This window comes from Perognathus longimembris, chromosome 28 (assembly GCF_023159225.1).
Source record: "Perognathus longimembris pacificus isolate PPM17 chromosome 28, ASM2315922v1, whole genome shotgun sequence".
Taxonomy (NCBI): Eukaryota; Metazoa; Chordata; class Mammalia; order Rodentia; family Heteromyidae; genus Perognathus; species Perognathus longimembris.
This window is the reverse complement of record NC_063188.1, coordinates 58,417,461-58,427,415: the sequence shown is the minus strand read 5'-3', so window position 1 is coordinate 58,427,415 and position 9,955 is coordinate 58,417,461. Positions and strand designations below refer to the sequence as shown.

Below are 9,955 nucleotides of genomic sequence, written 5' to 3'. Positions count from 1 at the left end.
GTACAATTGAAAAGAAGACATATTCTCATTGTTTCTATCTTTTAGCTTGTACTGTGATATTTGATATAAATCATTACTTACATTTTCATTGTAAATTACAAGCATGACATTATTATATAGCTTTGAAATATTTGATCTTATTTTGATGTAATCTAATATTAAGAAATAACCAACTCTGATTTTTCTTTCTCTTCCTCTCTCCCTTCTTCCCTCCCTCTCTTCCTTCCACACCATTTTAAAGTATCATTTTGACAGTCTTTTTTCCCTTCCTTCCTTCCTTCCTTCTTTCCTTCCTTCCTTCCTTCCTTCCTTCCACCCAGGGTCTGAGTGCTGTCTCAGCCTTTTCTGCTTCATGGCACTTTGCCATTTTCACTTTTGGCTTTCAGGTTGTTAACTGGAGATAAGAGTCTGGCAGCTTTGGCTTGCTTCCAATCTGATCCTCAGATTTCAGTCTCCCGAGTAGGGGTGGGATTACAAACCTGTACCTGGCTTCAATGTTTTCTTGTTCCATCATTTGTCAGCACCTTTCCCCCCTAATTGGCAATGGCAATGAATATATATATAGGGCAAGATTTCAGTTCTTGGAACTATAATCCTAGTTGTAGTTTTGTCTTACAGGCTTCCTAGGGACCAGGACGGAAGTGGGCAGAAATGGAAGTTGCCAAGTTGATTGCTATGACAGCAGAGCATGGTAAGGATCTCATAGCTATAACACTCTGAGTAGTTTCTTCCCTTGCACACACAGTCCATTCTTGGAACAATGACCACAGTGACCTAACTGATGATATGGTCACATTATTACTCCTCTCCTGAAATGCTGTAATATTTTCCATTTCACTGTGAATAAAAGTAAAAGTCTTTATCCTGGCCATAAAGCCAAATATGAACAAATGCACCTCAATCTGTCATTATCGTCTTACATTTTTAAAATAGCTATGATTGGTTTTAATATTTATTAAGAATTGCCTTGGCACTTGGGGCTGGGAATGTGGCTTAATGGTAGAGTGCTTGCCTAGCATGCATGAAGTCCTGGGTTCAATATCTCAGGACCACATAAACCGAAAAAGCTGGAAATGATGCTGTGGCTCAAGTGGTAGAGCACTAGTCTTGAGTACAAAGAGGCTCAGGGACAGTGCCCAGTCCCTGAGTTCAAGACCCAGGACTGGCAAAAAAAAAAAATTGCCTTGGTACTTGAGTCACATCCCCATCCCCAGTCCTTTTTTGCTTTGTTGTATTTTTGCATAGAGCCTTCTGTTTTTGCCCGAGACTGGCCTCTGACCAAGATCATCTTACATACTTGAGGTGACCAGCAGGGTCACCACAACCAGCTTGTTTTGTGGAGATAGTGTCACCATAATTTTTTGCCAGTGTTAACCTCGAACTCTGACACAAGTAGCTGGGATTATAAGTCTGAATTGTAACACCTAGCTAAAACGAGTGCTCTGTCTGTCTCTGTCTCTCTGTCTCTGTCTTCTCATCATTGGTTGGGCTGGGGATGTAGCTCAGTAGAAGAGATTGTTTCTAGTGTGCATAAAACCTTAGGCTCAATCCCCAACATAAAAAACGAAGTTGCCTTGTGACTTTGGACTTGATTCTTGGTAATGAAAACAAAGGGGCTGGATACTGTCTTGGATAGAAAAACCAGAGCGTGACATTAGAATGCTAAAGATAGTATTATTAAGAATTTATTAAATTAGGGGGGGAAGGCGGGGGAGGAGTAGAGATGGCGGCGGCGGCTCCGGGGGGCAGGGGCGGGGAGCCCCGGGGAGCCGACGGGGTCGGCCCGGGGGGTCCCGGGGGAAGTGGAGGTGGTGAAGGGGCAGCCGTTCGACGTGGGCCCGCGCTACACGCAGCTGCAGTACATCGGCGAGGGGGCGTACGGCTTGGTCAGCTCCACTTATGACCACTTGCGAAAGACCCGGGTGGCCATCAAGAAGATCAGTCCCTTTGAGCATCAGACCTACTGCCAGCGCACACTCCGGGAGATCCAGATCCTGCTGCGCTTCCGCCATGAGAATGTCATAGGCATCTGAGACATTCTCTGGGCACCTACACTGGAAGCCATGAGGGATGTCTACATTGTACAGGACCTGATGGAGACAGATCTATACAAGTTGCTCAAAAGCCAGCAGCTGAGCAACGATCACATCTACTTCCTGTACCAGATCCTGCGTGGCCTCAAGTATATCCACTCAGCCAACGTGCTGCACCGAGACCTGAAGCCCTGGTCCAACCTGCTCATCAACACCACCTGCGACCTTAAGATATGCGATTTCGGCCTGCCCCGCATTGCAGATCCTGAGCACGACCACACAGGCTTTCTGACGGAGTATGTGGCCACACGCTGGTACCGGGCCCCCGAGATCATGCTTAACTCCAAGGGCTATACCAAGTCCATCGACATCTGGTCTGTGGGCTGCATTCTGGCTGAAATGCTCTCCAACCGGCCCATCTTCCCTGGCAAGGACTACCTGGACCAGCTCAACCACATTCTGGAGATTCTGGGCTCCCCTTCCCAGGAAGACCTGAATTGCATCATCAACATGAAAGCCCGAAACTACCTACATTCGCTGCCGTCCAAGACCAAGGTGGCTTGGGCCAAGCTTTTTCCCAAGTTGGACTCTAAAGCTCTTGACCTGCTGGACCGGATGTTAACCTTCAACCCCAACAAGCGGATCACAGTGGAGGAAGCACGGGCCCACCCCTACCTGGAGCAGTACTACGATCCCACAAATGAGCCAGTGGCTGAGGAGTCCTTCACTTTTGACATGGAGCTGGATGATCTACCCAAGGAGTGGCTGAAGGAGCTCATCTTCCAGGAGACAGCCCACTTCCAGCCAGGGGGCCCAGATGCCCCCTAACCCCGTCAGAAATGCCTGTTCCTCAGGGTCTGGCCTTGTCACCTGCCCACCCTCCCCTGTTGGGCTGTTAGAAAACGGACACTGTGCTCAGCCCAGACCCCAGCAGCTCGGCCAGGCCAAAGGTGGGCCTGTCCACCTTCTCACCCTTTGCTGGGGTCTCCTGCTTGAAGCAGGATAAGGTTCCCTTCTGCCCCATCCCTTTCTCTTTTCACCGAGGGCCTGAGAGGCTCGAGGCTCCTAAGCAAATACCTACCCAGGCTAGCCCAAGGCTAGACCACTCTGCAGTGCAAGGGCTGTGGCTACCCCAGGATGGAGTACCCAGGGGCTGGGGTGCTGAGTAGGAACTCAAGACAAGCCCTCCCCACTCACCCCATTAGAACCCCACCCTGTTTCCCCTGTGGGACCATTCCCAAGTCTCAAGGGCTAGTATCCTGAGGAGCTGGGCCCAGGCCTTCCCCTCCCCCTCTCTGCCCCCCAAAAGCTGCCACATTTAACGCCTTGCTGCTTCTGTGTGTGGGTGAGAGAAGCGGACTGATGTGGGTGGGGCCCTCCCCGTGGGGCCCTCCCCGCCCCCGCTCCCCATGCCTGTATCTAATATATAAATACAGAGATGTGTATATGGACCAAAAAAAAAAAAGAATTTATTAAATTAGAAGAAAGGAAACCTCAGTTTGGAATGAGGCTTAATTCAAAACATAGTAAAGGTAAGCAGGAATTCATGGCTAAGAAGTGTGTGTGTGTGTGTGCATGTGTATGCATATGCACGCATGTATGGTGTCAGTGAATGGAAAATTACTAAGAGGAGACATCCAGGGTAAGGGAGATTATTGTTGGATTGACCAAATCAGATTCTTGTTGAAGGTAACCAAGATGGAAGATAAAGAATTTGATTAGCTATGGCACAACCAGTTATGGGGGGGGGTTCTCTCTAAACTGACAGCATGATTCTTGCTACAACTGCACAACTGGACTATACAAGGACTATACAAGTCTAACAAGGATGAGGCCAAGAATTTTTTTTTTTCCAGTCCTGGGGCTTGAACTCAGGGCCTGGGCACTGTCTCTGAGCTTCTTTTTTGCTCAAGGCTAGCACTCTACCACTTGAGCCACAGCTCCACTTCCAGCTTTTTCTGTTTATGTGGTACTGAGGAATTGAATCCAGGGCTTCATGCCAGCACCCTAGACAAGCACTCTACCACTAAGCCACATTCTGACCCTTTTCTAGTGTTTTAACTACAGTGACATAATCTTCTAATATTTTTGAAATTGCTATTTGCTTAATGCTAGGCTTATATACAGACTCCAATATTGCTACATTTTGGCAGGTAATATAACTTTTCTGGAATGTGTCATATTGCTTCATCTTGAGGTTGTTTTCAAAGTTTGTGGCCAAGAACAGGCTGTTAGGGAAATCAGTGGGAGGCTCGAATGTTTTCTACATGGCAACAATTTTTGTCTTTTTCTTTTTCTCTATCTTTTTCCCCCCTGAGTACTAGGGCTTGAACTCAGGGCATGGGAGCTGTCTCCTAAGGCTTTTTTTTACCCAAAGTTGGCCCTCTAACCACTTGAACCACAGCTCCAGTTTTGGCTAATTGGTCTTTTTTTTTTTTTTTTTTGCCAGTCCTGGGACTTGGACTCAGGGCCTGGGCACTGTCCCTGGCTTCTTTTTGCTCAAGGCTAGCACTCTACCACTTGATCCACAGCACCACTTCCAGCCTTTTCTGTTTATGTGGTGCTGAGGAATAGAACTCAGGGCTTCGTGCATGCTAGGCAAGCACTCTACCACTAAGCTACATTCCCAGCCTCATTGGGTGGCTAATTGGAAATAACAAATGCAAGCAGGGATGCAGGACAAAAAGGAATTCTATTACATTGTTGGTGGGAATGTAAACTAGTACAACCTCTCTGGAAGGTGGTTTGGAGTTTCTCAAAAAACTAAACATAGAGCAATCCTATGGTCCAGTGATGACGCATGGTCATCTAACCAGAGCATTGTAAGTCAGGACATGGTAAAGACATCCATATCTATCTATCTATCTATCTATCTATCTATCTATCTATCTATCTATCTATCTATCTATCTGGATATCTATCTATCATCTATTTATCTACCATCTATCTATCATCTATCTATCTATCTATCTATCTATCTATCTATCTATCTATCTATTTTTGTCAGTCCTGGGGCTTGAACTCAGGGCCTGGGCACTGTCCCTGAACTTCTTTTTGCTCAAGACTAGCACTCTACCAATTGAGCCACAGCTCCACTTCTGGCTTTTTCTGTGAGACTCTGATCTCCATTAAACTACCAAAGAAGCTGGAAATGGAACTGTGGTTCAAGTGGTAGAGTGCTAGACTTGAGCAAAAAGAAGTTCAGGGATAGTGCCCAGGCTTTTAGTTCAAGCCCCAGGTCTGATACACACATATACACAAAAATACAAGCACCCATGATAACATATACAGGGATCTATACACGTACACACAAATTGACTGAAGGATGGTATACTTAGGGAGGAGTCCAAAGGTGTAACTCCTCTGAACAACTAATGAACTGTTTATTAAAATGAGCCTTGAGCAAAAGGCAGCCAGGGAACTCAGCTCAGGCCCTGAGTTCAAGCCTCAGGACTGACAAAAAACAAAAACAAAAAAAACACAAAAGAGTTGGTGAGCCAAGATCTGAGGATCACAGTTTGAAGCCAGACCAGGCAGAAAAGTCTGTGAGATGCTTATCTCCAATTAACTACCAGAACATCAGAAGTGGTGCTGTGGCTCAAAGTGGTAGATCTCTAGACTTGAGTAAAAGAGTTCAGGGATAGTGCCCAGGCCTGAATTCAAGCCCCATGAAACACACACACACACACACACACACACACACACACACACACACACACACACGTATTCATAGCGGGGTTTGATGTTGCACACATGCAATCCTAGCCCATATAGAGAGATCTGGTCTTAAAAGCAAGCAAGCTGGACAGCAAGCAAAGAACAACCAAACAAGTGTAGATAACTTTGAATAATGGTACAAACAGTGACAGTTAGGACTCTGGGTTGGAGGTGTGGCTCAGGTGTTAGGGAGCCTGCCAATGAGCAGCAAGCTAGTTCCAGCTGAAGTCCCATCTTGGACCAAAGAGAGACACTTAGGACTCTAACAACCTCTACTTAACCTGGGACTCTCTTCAATTTTTAGAATACACTCAGAATATTAAGAACAAAAATTTACTGGGCTTAGTGACATATACCTGCACTCCGAACTACTTCCTCTACTCAGTACACTGGGCTGGAGGGGGAGGGGGGCGCTCTCGAGACCAGGAGTTTGAGGCCAGCCTGGGCAACATAGTAAGACCCTGTGTCAAAAAATGAATAAATAAATAAATCTCAAAAAGTGATTCTCATTGTGCTTGAATGGACATTTTATCTTGAGCACTGGATTTCAAGTCAGCTTTTCCACCAGCTACTTAAATGAGCAGACCAACAGCAAGCTCAGTGCTTGCTGAAAGATCTGCTTACCATGGCCCAGAGCTATGATTGTTCTGGTTCTAGCCACAGCACTAGGAAAGTGTCAGAGAACCAGAACCATATAGTAAATTATATTAAATATTAAAATAACAAAGATATTTTATTCAGAAATTACTGAAAAAGAGACCACAGTATGAATTTGAGCTCAATTCTAAGTGCAATAAAGATACTAAAGCTGTACAGGCAAGAAGCTCTATGTATGTGATAGACTTAATGGACGAAAAATTCCTAAGAGGATTACATCAAGGATAGTGAACAGATATCAAGGTGGGGGTCTTTTCCTCCCTCCAGCCCTCCTTCCCTGTCTCTTTTCTAACCTTATCACCCTTCTTGGTAAATATTGAATCAAGGCCCCACAAAGCTACCACCCCCTACCACCTAAAGAGGTAGAAATTCTCTATAACTTGCTTTAGTAGCAATCTTGTTGAAATTTGGTTCTTCAGGCCTTGCAAAGATTGAGCCCAGCTCCAGGCCCAGTCAAGACAAAGACTGTAACCCTAGCTACTCTGGAGGCTGAGATCTGAGGATCAAGGTTCAAAGCCAGCCTGGCAGAAAAGCCTCTGTGAGACTTTTATGTCCAATTAACCACTCAAAAGCCAGAAATGGCTCTGTGGCTCAAAGTGCTAGCCTTGAGCAAAAGAGCTCAGGAATAGCTCGTAGGCCTTGAGTTCAAGCCAAGGGAAATTCTTTGTCAATGACACCACACCAATGCTCCCTCACGCAGGATGTCAAAGGTTATGACCTGGTCTGGGGATATGGCCTAGTGGCAAGAGTGCTTGCCTCGTATACATGAGGGCCTGGGTTCAATTCCCCAGCACCACATATACAGAAAACGGCCAGAAGTGGCGCTGTGGCTCAAGTGGCAGAGTGCTAGCCTTGAACAAAAAGAATTCAGAGACAGTGCTCAGGCCCTGAGTCCAAGCCCCAGGACTGGCCAAAAAAAAAAAAAAAAAGGTTATGACCTGACCTGGAGGAAAGAAGAGAGATAGGACACTGGGAAGAGGTCATGCTGGAGACCAGAGGCCCATTCTCTTCTCTTCTAAGAAAACACACAGTGCCTCAACTGCTTGTATGCTCAAACCAGCCTGAAAAGCAAGACTGAGAAACCAGTGACTGAGAAACCAGAGAAACATGATGGCACTGACCAGCCTTGCTTTAGTTTTTCCCTTGTATGTTTTACTTGTATATCTCTGCCTGTCACTGAGCTCAGTAAATACAGAATCCATGGGCTGCATCTCTTGTCCCCATGGTGACAAACATAAAAGATAAGTAGCAGGGATGGATAAAGTGAGAACCTCGCTCAGGCACCTTCATGTTAATTGTCAACGTTAATGGAATCCAAGCTACACACTAATGAGGAAGGAAACATTGTGTATGTGTGTGTGTGTGTGTGTGTGTGTGTGTGTGTGTATTTGTATCAGTAACTTGGGGCTTGAACTCAGGCCACACACACCATACACAGTTATTAAAGGCTGGGCATCAGTAGCTCATGCCTATATTCCTAGCTACTCAGGAGATGAGTTCTGAGGATCATGGTTTGAAACCAGCCCAAGCAGGAAAGTCTATGAGACTCTTCTTCTTCTTCCTCTTCCACCTCCCCCTTTTTTGGTACTGGTCCTAGGGCTTGAACTCAGGGCCTGAGTGATATCCCTGAGGTTTTGTACCCAAGGCTAGCATTCTACCACTTGAACCACAGCTCTACTTCTGGCTTTTTTTTTTTTTTTGGTGCTTAATTGGAAATAAAAGTCTCACAGGGTTGGGAATGTGGCTTAGTGGTAGAGTGCTTGCCTAGCATACATGAAGTTCTGGGTTCAATTCCTCAGTATCACATAAACTGAAAAAGCCAGTAGTGGTGCTGTGGCTCAAGTGATAAGAGTACTAGCCTTGAGCAAAAAAAGCTAAGGGATCAGAATTCAAGCTTCAAGACTGGCACAAAATAAACAAACAACCCCCCCCACAATGTCTGGAGGCTGAGAATATGGCCTAGTGGTAAAGTGCTTGCCTCATATACATGAAGCCTGGGGTTCGATTCCTCAGCACCACATATATAGAAAAAGCCAGAAGTGGCGCTGTGGTTCAAGAATAGAGTGCTAGCCTTGAGCAAAAAGGACAGTGCTCAGGCCCTGAGTTCAAGCCCCAGGACAGGAAAAAAAAACAAAAAAACAAAAAACAGGTTTTCTTGCCAGGCTGGTTTTGAACTATAAGCCTCAGATCTCAGTCCCCTGAGGATTACAATTGTGAGTCACCAACACCTGGCTCATGAGACTTTTTCCCTCCCTCCTTCCCTCCCTCCCTCCCTCCCTCCCTCCCTCCCTCCCTCCCTCCCTCCCTCCCTCCCTCCATCCTTCCCTCCCTCCCTCCCTCCCTCCCTGCCTCCCTTCCTTCTTTCTTTCTTTTGCCAGCTCTGGGGCTTGAATGCAGAGCCTGGGCACTGTTCCTGAGCCTATTTTTGCTCAAGGCCAGTGCTCTACCACTTAAGCCACAGTGCCATTTCTGGCTTTTTCTAAGTAGTGTATTGGCGATAAGTCTCGCTGACTTTTCTGCCTGAGCTGGCTTCGAACTGTGATCCTCAGATCTCAGCCTCCTGAGTAGCTAAGATTACAGGCATGTGACACCAGCACCTGGTTTCACGAGACTCTTATCTCTAGTTAACAAGTAAACAGGCCAAAGTAGAGCTATGGCTCAAGTAGTAGCTTACAATCCTTGAGACAACAAAACTAAACAAAAAAGCCCCAGGGAAGTCACCTAGGCCCTGACTTCAAGTTCCAGGACCAGCACATACACAAAAAGTCACTAAAGTTGGGTTGGGAATGTGGCTTAGTGATAAGCTGCTTGCCTAGCATGCATGAAGCCCTGGGTTCTATTCCTCAGTACCACATAAACAGAAAAAGCCAGAAGTGGGGAGTGGTAGAGTGCTAGCCTTGAGAAAGAGAAGCTCAGGGACAGTACCCAGGTCCTGAGTTCAAGCCCTAGGACTGGCAAAAAAAAAAGTCACAGAAGCTTCAATAGTGAAGTCTGGTGACCCAATCCACTACCCGAAGTTCCCCTGGCCTAAATAATGAAGGGGAGCCTCACCAGGTGCTGGTGGCTCATGCCTATAATTCTACCTACTCAGGAGGCTGCAGTCTGAGGATTTCTGTTTAGACTCAGTCCATGCAGGAAAGTCTGTGAGACTCATGTCCAGTTCACAAAGAGCCGAAAGTGGAGCTGTGGCTGAAGTGGTAGAGGGCCAGCCTTACCACAAAGCTCAGGGAAACTGGGTGCCAGTGGCCAACCCTGTCATCCTAGCTACTCAGGAGGCAGAGATATAAGAATTGAGGTTCAAAGTAAGCCTGGACAGGAATTCTGTGCGACTCTTCAATTAATCACAGAAAAAAACGGAAGTGGTACTGTGGCTCAAGAAAGAAGCCAGGGACAGTGCTCAGGCCCTGAGTCCAAGCCCCAGGACTGGCAAAAATACATACATACATACATACATACATACATACATACATACATACTTACATACATATGAGCCAGGTCATACCACTAGGCCATATTCCCAGCCCCATATAAATGAACAAACAAATAAA

The 9,955-nt window shown here is 46.2% G+C and overlaps 1 pseudogene across 1 annotated transcript; it reads left to right on the top strand.

Moving 5' to 3' along the window:
• The first annotated feature begins 651 nt into the window (after positions 1 to 651).
• LOC125343059 lies at positions 652 to 3,436 on the top strand (annotated as a pseudogene). The gene is made up of 2 exons (XR_007209286.1): positions 652 to 691; positions 1,698 to 3,436. The product of XR_007209286.1 is annotated as a mitogen-activated protein kinase 3-like (transcript).
• The last annotated feature ends 6,519 nt before the right edge of the window (positions 3,437 to 9,955 follow it).